At 39.6% G+C, this 13,510-nt stretch overlaps 1 protein-coding gene and 1 non-coding gene across 3 annotated transcripts in view; one reads left to right on the top strand and one right to left on the bottom strand.

The window, feature by feature from the left end:
* Positions 1–13,510, bottom strand: part of LOC100749959 (CD151 antigen) — a 90,340-nt gene that overhangs the window by 64,003 nt on the left and 12,827 nt on the right. For both annotated transcript variants that reach the window (XM_003490594.4, XM_003490595.4), the window contains exon 2: positions 61–158. The gene's annotated coding sequence lies outside the window, so the exon portion shown is untranslated. The remainder of the gene's footprint in view (positions 1–60; positions 159–13,510) is intronic.
* TRNAR-CCU lies at positions 7,615–7,687 on the top strand. The gene has a single exon. It is a non-coding gene; the product is annotated as a tRNA-Arg (tRNA).

Here is a 13,510-nt window from a genome sequence, read left to right as displayed (position 1 = left end):
CCCTCCGAATTGCGTTTCCTCCTTTTGTCCCCGATCGAGTAACGACCGTGTTACACTTACCCTGCGTCATCGATGTGCAGCTTCAGGCCAATCTTCGATACGCATGTCCACTTTAGAATTTTCGAAAATTTCCTCTCGTTACGACTCGGTTACGTATCCTGAAACGCACATAGACAATCGGCAAGTTAGAGTCGTTTATAACATGAATTATTATATCATTTATAGCGAATTAAAATGGAAATAACAAAAAAACGTAACCAGTGTATTTGTATAGGAAATTGGAAAGAGATCATCCAGGGTTGAAGGGTTGACACGTTCACGACGTATGATATACTTTTATGTTAATTTGAAAGCTGCATCATGCTACGAATAGCGCAACTCCGTGTCGCCTACCAAAATTGTTTCGGTAAACTATGATAGATTATTTAGAAACTATGAGCGGTAATCAGAATATTAATTGCAGCTTGAAATTACAATTAGAGTAGACGGTTCAAGGAACAATATACTAAACTGAAATTAATCTCTGTTATACAATTCTATTATAGTTGTTGCTTAAAATTATGCCAACAGATATGTACATATAGGTACATATAAATACACATAAATATAAATATGTAAAGCACATGCAACGACAATATTTAATATATATCGTTACCTTTTAATATTTTATAATGCACTAGTTGCCCGCTCACAACCTTGCCCCTACAGCATATTGATTGATTATTATATATTTATTACCCTCTTTTTGGAACATCCTTTAGGAGTGGAATGTAAAAAAAAAACACTCACACACGTGTTTGTTTATTTTTGATGGGAAGTTCATATGCCGAATTTCAAGTTTACAGACATGGTTATCCTCTGAGAAAAAAACTTATCCCTTTTTCGCTCCCATAAGGGTAGCATTTTTTGCTCAAATACGTGTTTGTTTATTTTTAACCAGGGGTTCATATGCCAAATTTTACGCCTCTGACTTTAGTGTAACTAAACCCGTAAAAAAATTTGTATCATCCTGTTATCTCTTTAGGCTCCGTATTTACAAATATCTTTTTTCATCCCATGCATACATCATAGAAAAAAGTATAATACATCTCCAAATTTCACGTTTCTGAGTACAACGATTTAGGCTGGGCGTTGATAAGTAGTCAGTCAGACTTTACGTATTGGTATATAGATAATACGTAGGTAAATGTATTCAAATTTGTACCTAGAATAATATATAGTCTACTCATTACCCGCGATTACAGAAACGTTTTCATTTTGTTCAATAATTTCGTTTTATCTGTTTTATAAAAAACGGTCGACATCTCGAAGCAGAAGAAGGAGCAGAGGCTCGAATTGTTCTTTTTCGATTCCACAGCTTCCTTCGTCCACCTCATATTTTCTATCCTGTCCACTATTTTTCGCCGTGCACACAGAGAGGTTCGTCCGGCAATTACGTGCGGTTCGGTCCATTCGACAAATGTACTTGAGACATGCAGTCACTTTCCAACGAAACACGAACGCAATTCTTCCCCGCAATCGAACGATTCAATGTAATAGAATCTTTCTTTTTCGTCGAATTTTCGTGAAATATCTGCTAGTTCAGTGAACGAGATATCTGATATATTGTACGAAATATTCCTCAATGAAATCTCAACTTGCGATAAAACTTACTGCTACGAGTATGATGAATTTCCTAATACCTACGGATATTGAATTCTTTCTTATGAAACTAATGCTACTTTCTCTTATATTTTTATACTAGTCTTCTATAGATACAGTAAATGCGTTAACTCAGCAATTAGCAAATGATACGAAGCCGAGAATTTACGTTCAATGTACTCGTGTATAGCACGTTCTTCTTTCTTTCCAGATAATTAAACTTAACGTGGGTGTCTGATATCAAATACTCCTACGAATTATTCTTCACGCCCCTAAATCTTCTTACGACAAACGAACATATTTCTCAAGTAGATAATCTTCGTGTAAGAGATGATACAAGAGGTGATCTCTATATAATACCTTTAGTATTATCCATTGAGGTAACCATGTTCAACGCTACAATCGTCAGAGTAATAAAAAAAAAATCAATTCGTAATTTTTCATTAAAATTTTATAAATCTGTAACATTACGTGGTTAAGAAGATTGAAAAATATAAGAATTCATAGAATACACGTAGTATGCAAAAACATATAAAATACTCAAAGTCCTCGTTTTTCTCCATCTGTAACTAAAGTCTATTTCATCGATTTCTTTAATTACATAGTCTAATTTCATTAATCTCATAAAAAAATATATAAAAATCCACAATCATAGATCTCCTTAAAATTAAAATAAATTTTTCATAAAACGTCTTAGATTATCTTTTCTACAATATGTAACAGCCCTATGGTCTTACACATTTTCTCATACCTTTGATACAGATTTTACGCTTATGGCGTTGATCATTCCCCTGTTAAGGGCCAACCGAACGATACGATTATATTCACCTCGTTGTAAAGAAGAATCGCGATTCACGATGGTTCATGGAGCGAGGAAGGAATTTGCCTTGGAATTAACGCGCGCCATCCTTTCGAGTCGGTAATACGCCTGATGAGCCACCCTTAAGCGCGAATCGTCAGCCGATTTCGTGACCAAGAGCGACGCGACACGGGCTACAAATGACGCCTGGAATAGCGTAAACACCGTAAGCTGGGTGCGGCGTGTAAACGCGATCAGATTTACGACCGCGGTATTTACCGCGATAAGCCACGACCCACTAATGCGAACCGTCTGTAGCAACGCGAGGATTGAGCGTTGAACACGCTACTCTCGTGGACAGAAACTTTTCTATGGGGGAAGAGAAATGCTCTTTGGATGGCGCAGACGTCTCTGATGGAGACCTATAAACCGGCTGAGAGAACTTGAACCGTTCAATTTCTGCGATAGTCGTCGAAAGTGCAACAGAGGAAAAATCTGTATTTCTTTCGCGACATAAAAACTCTCCGAGGAAAGAGTTGTAAAATACAGTACAGCTCGAGGATAACGATGAGAAATAATAGTTCTAAAGCAATATCGAGAAATAATTACTCGATCGGCGATGTTTCTCAGCAGAGATTCATAGAATTTAATTTGTACGGAGATCAGTCAAGTAAATTACCTCTTCCCTTTAATTTCTATCGTATTAATTTCTACCTTAGTTATTACGGTACTTATCGGAATTTATTCGAAAGACATAGACAAGAAATGAAATACTCTGGAGCTTGCAAAAACTATTCAATGGAACTGGTTACCTAAAAAGACGAGCATTTAAAAAAAAAAGAAAAAAAATGAAAAAAAGACTCGAATTTTAGCTGAATCTTTCTTAATTTCCTCTATAGCCTAATACGTTGGAAAATAGCAAATGAATGTACATAAGTTTACGTTAGCAATAAAGAATATTTTTGTTAATCGTTCATAGGTTCTTAAGCGAGAGGAAGTAATTCAGCGTTGATAACTCTAATGTACGTAAATATAAAATATTCAAACGACCGAAACGAATTATCGTTTATCTATATAGCGAGTAAACAGATGCATATTCATACCGCGAGTGCAGGAACTCAAAGCCTCGTCCGTTTCTGCATTATCCGCGACGCAGAAGAAACGAGAAACAGAAGGCGAATCTCACGGGTCGCATCTCCTCACACAGCACGTACGCAGACTCGTTTCACGATATTATGCACATCCAGGGATTCCTGTCCGTGTCGAAAATCGCCACGAAACACTGATAAAATTCGATTCCATCGGGAACGAATAAAACTTGACTCCCGAAACTTTTCAACTAATAAAAGAAAGAACAGCGTCTAGACGGTGCAGTCTCCGACTGGTCCACAGGGATTCCAAGAAATATTGTATTTAAAACATAGATGAAGAGACGATTAAAGTATACATGGTCGATCAATTCTTCGATTATTTCACATTTTTACAAGGAAATACTTCTTTCTGTCAAAACACCAAGTGGCATAAAAATCGAACAATTAATAAAAATGGACTCACCATATTTCAAATGTATACTAAAAATAAATAGAAAATAAGAACAACGAAGAACGTTCAATTTTCACTTATTAGATATCATTAAACATCCTAATACCCATAAGTAATAGCCAGCAGTATTTGCTATTGGCCGAAAGCTCGAATCAAAAAAGGCGATTCGCCAAACAAAGATGCGAGCAGAGAACACGAAAACAGGTAAATAAGATGAAAGGGTAGCTGAAGTTTTTTTCTCCCTCTTGCGACCTTCTAAAGCACATCGATCCACCTCTTATTCGTCAGTCGTCAACAATATCCGAGTTTTCGATCAAAGGATCCTGGATGCTCGAATGCAGCTTGGCCGAATAAAAGAACGCTCGCTGCTGAACTATTTGCCGATGATCGTCCAAACTCCTTTTTGCGTCGCTTCGATACCTCCTTTATTGTTTTATGACCCTTTCAGTGGATCGCTTCCTTCTTAAACTGTTGAACCTTATCCTACGTTATTTTCCTGTCTGAAGCTCCGTATGGTTAAATTACGTTATTTGAGTCAGCTAAACTTCAATATCTTACAATTTAACCTTAAACAGTCAAATCATTTTCTTGTTTTTATCATTTTCTTTTGCTCGACCTAAAATGCACGATGATTTCTCATTCCCTCGTTATTATATTAGAGACTAATGCCGTCTCAGAGTATACGACCAGTTTCATCGTTCTGTGTAACGTTCAAGACTGAATTTTATAACGTTGAAGCACAAGTGAGTCGAATAACTCTATCTTGTTATTATTATATCTTACTATTGGGTCGACAACTAAGTGATTGCGCATTTTATCATTAGGTGGTATTGACAAAATCCGCAATCACTTAGTTGCCAAGCCAATAGTTCCTCCTACTTCAGGTACTCTATATCAAATTTCACGACGAGGTTCGATATCGATTCGTACGAATCTTCGAACGATCAGCTCGTCTCGCGTCGCTAAATCGTCCTCCATGAGCGAGTCAGCTGCATAATTCGTTCGTCTCGTAGCGCGGAGATCGAAATCGTTCTTTTTACCGAGACGATCTCTCGCGTTTGTTGAAAACCGCGCGAAAGAAATTAACCGAATTCCGAAACAAAGGGAACCTTTATCTCGCGAATTTTTAGCTTCGTATATTCTTGCCGCTGTTTCGGGTTTTGCATCGCGAGCAAATTTGCATGGAAATGTTAGGCTTTTAATTCCAACTCCGAATCGCTGTATAAAGCGTTCTATTGATTTTCGGTAGCTGATTTTACTGGCAGTTGCCGCGGGTAATCAAATATTTAGGGTTTTAGTCGAAAGATAGATTCATCACGTTGGATCATACACACCTTTCTTTGCGAAAATAATATTTGGTTGACAAAATGTGGAATTTAATACTACAATTATTAATTTTCAACCGTTTATTGTATAATGCGTTAAACGCGAATAACGTAGATGGGGCGTTGAATGAATATGTACTTTGAAATAAACATTAATTAGCCGCTCTCTGTTGAATATGTATATGTAAAATTTCGTCGCGAACGGTATTTCGCGCTAAATTCTCGGCAATATTAATTAATTAAATACGATGTACGTCGACCGGACCAATTATTCAAATAACGTTTTATCGAGTCTTTTTTTGCCAAGGGAAACGTGTTTCGCGAAACACGTTCGGTCTCATTGGAGGATGTATCTCCCGGCAAGACTTCGTAGTAGTTTTCCTCTTTTTCAGAAACTCGCTAATAAAATAGAGCGCTGTAAGAGAGAATGTGTAACTATACGCCAAGCGAATGGACGAAACACGGTTAACGGTGTCGCGTCCTCGCAGTTACGGGCAAAGAAAAGGAAATTAAACTCCTTTACAACTCTATCTCCATATATTTTGGAGGGAGAAACGCGATCCACTGACTCCATTCGCTTAAACGCGACCATCTTTTCGTATCTGTTTTTTTCCATTTTCAGAGCCAATCGATATTTCGAAAAGCTACAGCTACAGATAGTTTTCAATTGTTTCGAGTGGTTCAACTAATGATGAAAACGAAAACGCGGGTGGAAAAAAAGAAAAAAAAGGTGGAGATCGACCCTTTCAGCATTCATCAATCAAATTGAAACGCGTTTCGTGTAACCCTGCCCGTGACAACTATCGATATTTCGATGGAAAAGTTTCCTTCGAACGACGACGTTCTATTGTAGGTACGGATAATCGCTCATCGCTTTAAACCGCGCCACGAGCAGATACCGCGTCTTATCGACGTTCGTAGTTCGCACAGAAAACAGCAAACGTATAAACGATCCAACATTCCCTCGAAAAAGCCTTGCCATCGGCGGAAAATACCATTTCGAATCAAGATCTTACAACGCCCTCGTATGTACAATCGCTCGACTCGGGAACTTTGAAAGCTCTTCGTCTCGATTCAAACTCCTCAAAGAAAGCGTACTTTTTCAAAATTTTCAGACAACGCTCGCACACGAATCTCCGTGACCCGGTACCGAAAGAAACTTTCGTGGAACGTTTCCAATTTTTCTACCACGTTGCTTCCTCCTGATGATACGTACGTATCGCCGCGTTTCCACGGCTTTTAACCAATGGCTTTCCGACTGCCTGCCTCGACAACGAGAAGACTACGTAATATTGACCGACTTCGTCGTTCCAAGTATTTCCAGCACCGATACCCTCAGTCCGCCGAATGTGTGCAGGTTTCAACGTAATAGAATTTTTCCTCTACGACATACAATTTTTAGAAGCAGCAGAATCGATCGATATTTCTCGACACGACGTGTGCTAAATCAATTTTGAAAACTGATGCTACGTAGCCAGCATCATCAAACAATATAGTGGACACTCGAGCGTAATTTTGCCGGCCAACGGCGGCAGCCAGGTAACTACGTTACAAGGGATTTCTAGGTATCCCTAGCCTCGGTTTCAGGGAAATTTCAACGCGAGCAGTCTCCAGAGTGCAATTCACTTACATAGCTAATACCTGGTGCCGTCAGCCGAACATCAGCTGCGAGGGCAGATTCTATTAAGGAACGCTAGACCATCTTATCAGTTACAACTCCCGTAGGATTTTAGTTTCAAAAGTCTTGGTTAACTCCGCATTCAGGCACACAACGACGCGATTGTAGAACCTACCCGATGAAGATACCCACTGCTTCGATTCATTAACAAACCGCCGAGCCCCTTTCAATTTTACGCTCGTAACACTTTGCACCGTTTGAGAATGATATTTCGAACTGGCGATTAATCATACACTACTATACCTCGAATTTTTATCTTTGAAACGTATTCTCGTTTTAACAAATAAAAGGATGTTTCGATAAAGTCCGCTGGAAAAAATTAAAACGAAAAATAATGCATTTCCCCTTTTTCTTTTTGATTTAAAAAATTTATTAAAAGACAAAAAGATACGATTGAGTATCCGTGAAGTGAGGTAGCCTTTTTTTATTTTAAATCGTTCTTTGATAGCATGCAGGAAAATAAATGAGAAAACTATTCCAATGAACCGACTAAAAGCTTAAGAGACAGACCTCGGATATTAGAAGAAATTCGCTAACAATAAAGTGGCGTAATACAGTGGAAAGCATAATTGAATTATAATTTGTATAAATTATTTCTTATCGCTGTTAACATCTACCCTCACACACCAGCCCCTGTGGCCTAATGGATAAGGCATCGGTCTCCTAAACCGGGGATTGTGGGTTCGAGTCCCACCAGGGGTATAATCACAATTTCAAAATTAGCATTTTTATTAACCTTTACATTCCCTAAAATAATTTTTTCCAATTATGTACCTTTGGGTAATTTCAATTTTAAAAGAAAACACGTTCTTTAATTTTCAACTCGTTTTACGCGCGCTAAATCTAAAATGCAATTAAAACAATCCTTAAAGCTAAAAAACTTATCGTTACGAATATTCTGCGATAGATGCTTCGTATCACAGACGAATAACAAATATTTACAACGTCAAGAAAGATACTTAGGTTACTTTTATTACGTTGACTTTATGGATTCGTTGATATAAATGGTAATAAAATAGAAAAAAATAATTTACATAAATCGTGGCTAATGCTTCAGTTATTCGCTTCATTGCACGTTATGATTTCAATACAGGCACGTCCTATAATATTATCTCGCTTCTCTTGTGTAACATCTAGCTAACTTTGCGATTTCATAATAACAGCTCATTAACATATTCCGTATACCATACGCCATTGTAATATCAATTTCTAATAATTCCATTCCCCATACGTATGAGCAAAACTGAATATATAAATAAATAAACAAATTACACATGCAAACAACCGTATCGGATATATTTCCGTAATTTCAATAATACCTCTTACTGTATTGTCAACGCGTATTATAAACAAATCAACGTGTTACTTTAACATCGATACAATATACAGCGAATGTAATGCTACACAAAAACGGTGACAGGATTTCCCTACTTTTCAATCCGCTGTGCACGTGGACATTTTCTCCTTTGCGGATTTTTGTCGACGAGCGGAATCAGTGTGGGGCCAATTATCGCAGATTGTATGACGGGTTCGCGAGCGAGATGGTTAACGGCGCTTCAATTGGTCTAATCGCAGTCACTTTGCCGGGCAAGTCCCCGCCGGGCACCGACGTTCACGACCCGTTTATTAAATAAGAGCAAAGGCCACGAACCATTTGCAAAGTGGGACGAATGGATTAGATTTCCTGTTGCAATTCTACGCTTGCATACGTCCGCCTTCAACAACGACTAATGAATGCACCGATGAAAATCGCTCCATTTGGACGTGAGATCGCGTTACGTTCCTCCGCGGAGAAAAATATCGTTAACGATGATAATGATAACAATAACCATTTGAGAATATCAGAATCAATAAGCTACGGCCGATTCTTTCCGAGCAATTTTCTATGGGAAACTATTGTTCGGATATTGCGCGTGGTATTATTATACGTTAATTAATTCGCGTCGAAAGTTTCTAGTTTATAAATTTCTAATTATATTTAGTAGAAACATATCCTTGTTTCTATCGAATTTATGACTGGCTGCTACACGCTTGTGATGTGTTAATGTGAGAATAGGTTTGGATATTTCTCGTTTGAAATGAAAATCATGGTTTAATATGATTGAAAACGAGAATGCTCGATGCAAATAAATTCCGAAATATTACGAATTATATGGAACAAAGTGTTTCCTTTTGTTTGATTATTTCGGATAATAATGGACAATGAAAGATAACGAATAATAAGCTTTTGTGTAAGAAATGGCGGGAAATATTCGCCCGGAAGGTAACTTGATAACGAAATGCTGTATCAGATCAGCAAGTAAAGTAAAAGTTCATAAATGTTATCCGCAGTATGGAGTAATTATTCAAACGAAAAGATTTCTTCAACAAAAGCCAACTGAATATTAGATCAAACCCCACACGACGCGTGTCGTTCGCGACGTCACTTGCAAATTGACGTGTGTCGGTTTTCTGTTTTTGCTATTACTAAAACCATCTAATAAAGCAAGTGCATACTCTTAACAAAATTAATACCGACCGAAGTAATGTGTTATTCGTTATATGTGTTATTACAATAACCTACATATAGTACATCAAAGTACACATTACAGGACCATTTTCACGAATGAACACACACACACGACAATCAATTTTCCCTCTATCAACAGAGCGACGAACCCTAAGCAAACTATGGCCGATGAAACGCGAGACGAGTTCCCTCGTGAGAGACTCGACAAATTTTTCAGCAGAAAGATCTTGTATCTTTGCGAGGACAACGAAGTCCTCCGGAGAACCTAGGGCCAATTGGAAGCCGTTTTCTACTCGTCCTGGAAGTCACGAGAGCGAACGGTGACTAATAATACATCGTGAGTCACGACATGAACCGTGACATAACCTCGAATATCCTAGTCCTCTCGGCTTCTCTTTCCTCTTACTCTGTCTGTCTCTCTCTCTATATATATATATTTTTCTATCCTGCGTTGATAGCGGAACCCTTTGCCTTTCCCTTTCTTATGCTCACCTACGCGAATCCTCGCCGACTGGCGGAACAGCTTGTAAAATATTAGAACCCGGTGAGCAGCCTCGACAACAAATAATCAGTCGCTGTTTCTCCTATATCGCCGTGTAGGCGGAAGCACTATTATCTACCTTTCGAATCGAAAGGACCGATGAATCGAACGTCGATCGTTTCGTAGACTCAGCTATACAAACGACCTAAGGCATCGTTGTTGTTGTCTCATTTTTCTCGTTGATCGTTAGTTGAAGGGAAATCGTAAACTTTAGAAACGCAGATATGTACATAGAGTAACAACGTTCATAAGTCACGAGACACTTATTAGTACATTTAGAATAAGCACACACAGTGGCTGACGGAAGTATTTAGAAACCTTTTCCGAGTATAAGTCACACAGAATTGATCAGAGAAGTCATATCATAATGAACTTCGGAATTGAAAACTAAACAGAACCGATAACATTCGAAAGCGTTATTTCTGAAAATTTATCTACGATTTTACTACTATTCTCGTTGTTATACAAGAACATTCATTAACTTGTAATTTATGTAACGAATAAGTTTCATTAACGATATTAGCTCAATTGTGCAAGAGAGGCTAGTATTATAGCGAACCTCGATTATCAGGTATATTATCAGGTTACTGTATGTTATACGTGACGAGGCAATTCAACAAGAATTATATTATACGTTAATAAACGAATAAAAAGTAAATGATCTTCTCTTACGTAGAATTAAAAAACAAAAAAAAAAAAAAAACACGGGTCACGAGCAGTTCGTATGATCGATGTAGCATGATAATTTTGTTCGAACGGTAGCGAGTGTAAACAGGGAAAAAATTACCGGCTAAATTAATTCCTCAACATCGGTGCTCTTAATAGCGTCGCTAATAGGTATCATTCTGATGCGAGCGTTACGAGAGCAACGAAAGATTCTTGTCGGCGCAGTTAGTCGACATTTTAACCTGGTATGTTAGCTCGTTACACTAATTAGAGAGCGGAAAGCCTCTCGAGTATCGGGCGTTGTATCAAGGATGAGTATCGCAGGAAAATTTATCTCCGAGAGTACATCGCGTATTGGTCGATCGACGGTATCTGAATCGATTCCTCCTTGTGGCTTCTAGAGCGGAACTCTGCGTTCGTTCCACGAACGGGAAGATGAACGAGAAAAATCATTGAATAGCCCGACACCGTGTGTTGCTAATACTAACCGAGCGAAAACGAGAAACAAAGTTGTTCCTAGCGAAGCTACTTCACGTGGCGAGTTTACCGTTGTGTACTATGTATCTAGATCGATGCAAACATTCCACCAGCGACCTCGAGATGTTATTAAAATAATTATCGATCCTCGAGGCTCCGATTCTCTCCTGCTTCGTCGGACTAGAAGCTTTCGGACGCGATACGAACACGTATAGTATATACGTACCGAGGGATTTTAGTCGTTCGGGTCTAAAGTAAATGAGCTTAATTAAGATTTTAACGTATGAAACGAAACTAAGGAAGCTAACGAACACTAATGCGCGTCTATAGTCTGCAAAAGGGACAACTGATGGTTTTCTATTTCCTCGGAAGACGAGAAACGATCGACTGTCGTGTTTTAACGCGTGTTGCTCAACGACGAGACAACTCGTCACGCGACGTCGGTGTTCCGTTGAATGGAAGACACGATGTGATAAAAATCAGTCGTACGTGATTCGGTCTTTAACGAGCTACTTTCACGGCATTTCTCTGCTCTCACGACCGCTTATTTGGTTCATTGTGCAACTTGAATCGTCCTTCGGGACCTGCCACTATTTACACCTCGGCTCTTCGTGTTCGCGCATTTAAATCGTACGCTCTGCTTTGTCTATGTTAGCAGCGGAAACGCGAGGAGGCAAGCCAGCTCTAGTCGATGCAATACACGAATCAAGAAGTACTTTAAAGGAAACTTTTTCTTAAGGTTACACATTGACAGTCGGCCTTCCGTAACTTCTTGATTAAAAGTGCTTCTGCGAAATCGTTTCGCCTACTACGCTAACGCCGCCGTACTTAGCCGGTAACTTTGTAAATCGTCGTTCACACGAAACTCAAGAAACGGAGGAGGAAGAGATCGTTCGGTGCCTGGAACGAGTTCCAGCAAGCTGGAGGGGATTTCCCTAAGGACTTGTAGCGCGTAACGAGTAATTCTTTCTCGTGACACACATCTCCGAGAGGGATCGAAACTTTCCTCAAACGAGATTTCTCTCGTCTACCGTTGGATAAAAGGGGAGCCAGGCGCAGCCTCCCTCCCCCATGAAAACTGCATGATGATTAAAAACGTGGTTTAATCGTCTAGAGGCTTTTCGCCAGTGCCGCTCCTTTCGTTCCCGTTTACTTGAATTTTCAGACCCCTCTGCTGAGACTGCGCCGCTCAAATTATACTCCCACGGCTATATTTCAGGACGGTGGCGTTCCCCTATGCTACCTTCGAGTACCTGCAGATTATGGGATCCGGTCGTGGGTCGGCCTGAGCACGTAATTCTCTGTCCTTTCAGAGAAATCTCAACAGGCTTTATTTGCAGAGCAGGTAGGAATGCCCTGGCGGTACATAGTTCCTAGAGTAAAAGATTGCATCGGCCCCCCAACCCACCGACAATTGCCTCCAAAATTATTGCGTCAAGCTTGTAATCGTTATAAATAACACGATATTCGCACAAACGAAAACCTCCTACCTTTGTCTCCTTCCTTTGAGCTATGAATTTTCAAGATACACTTGCACGAAACACCGATAATACCGTGAGGCGATATTACGCTGGCTATTCTGATGCAATTTGCTCGATAAATTCAACGGCGTTAATACGACGGTCCTCGATTCTCAAGGAGAGAAACGGAAAGTACTTATTTCCATTATACGAGGAAGAATTATTGAGACAGGTCAAAAGACACGACGGCAGAGCTCCTTAGAGAGTCGTTTAATTTTACAATGCGGCATATTTCTTTGGGATTCATAGCACCTGGCCTGGTAATAACAAGCAGCCGTTAACGCGGCGAAGAGGGACACGGAAGCCGATATTTCATTCGCGAAAATTGATGGGATGTTCGCGTTGAAGAGTTCCTCTTCGAATTAAATGAAATTTCAAGTCCAGTTTTATTCCGCTCGCACGGTGCTTGTCTCATCGACCGTTCTCCCCGGATGAAACCGGCTTCCTCGTTTCCTGAATTTTCCATTTTGCATTTTCCACGGAGAAAAACGTGGCGCGCTCTTACAAGGCAGACTCCAACGACGTAAACGTTTCGAAACGATCGTGGACAGCTGACGTTTCGACGTGATCCATACAGGGTACTCCCGGACGAAACGTTGCGATTAATACATCGCAGACGGGTGCAGGATACTGCCGAAACGACGAGGTGGAAGACACAGAGAGGACCGCACGTGACTAACACGCGTGTTCCTACATTCATACGTGGCCGGATTTGGCTACGTGTACCCATTTATGATGCAACCTAGTTGCATCTCTGACCAGAATACGATCAGGCGAGCGTAAAGTGCAGTCGAACGCAAAATCGCCATTTT

The sequence above is a fragment of the Bombus impatiens genome, unplaced genomic scaffold (genome assembly GCF_000188095.3).
Source record: "Bombus impatiens unplaced genomic scaffold, BIMP_2.2 scf_0463, whole genome shotgun sequence".
NCBI lineage: Eukaryota > Metazoa > Arthropoda > Insecta > Hymenoptera > Apidae > Bombus > Bombus impatiens.
This window is presented reverse-complemented; position numbering and strand designations above follow the sequence as displayed.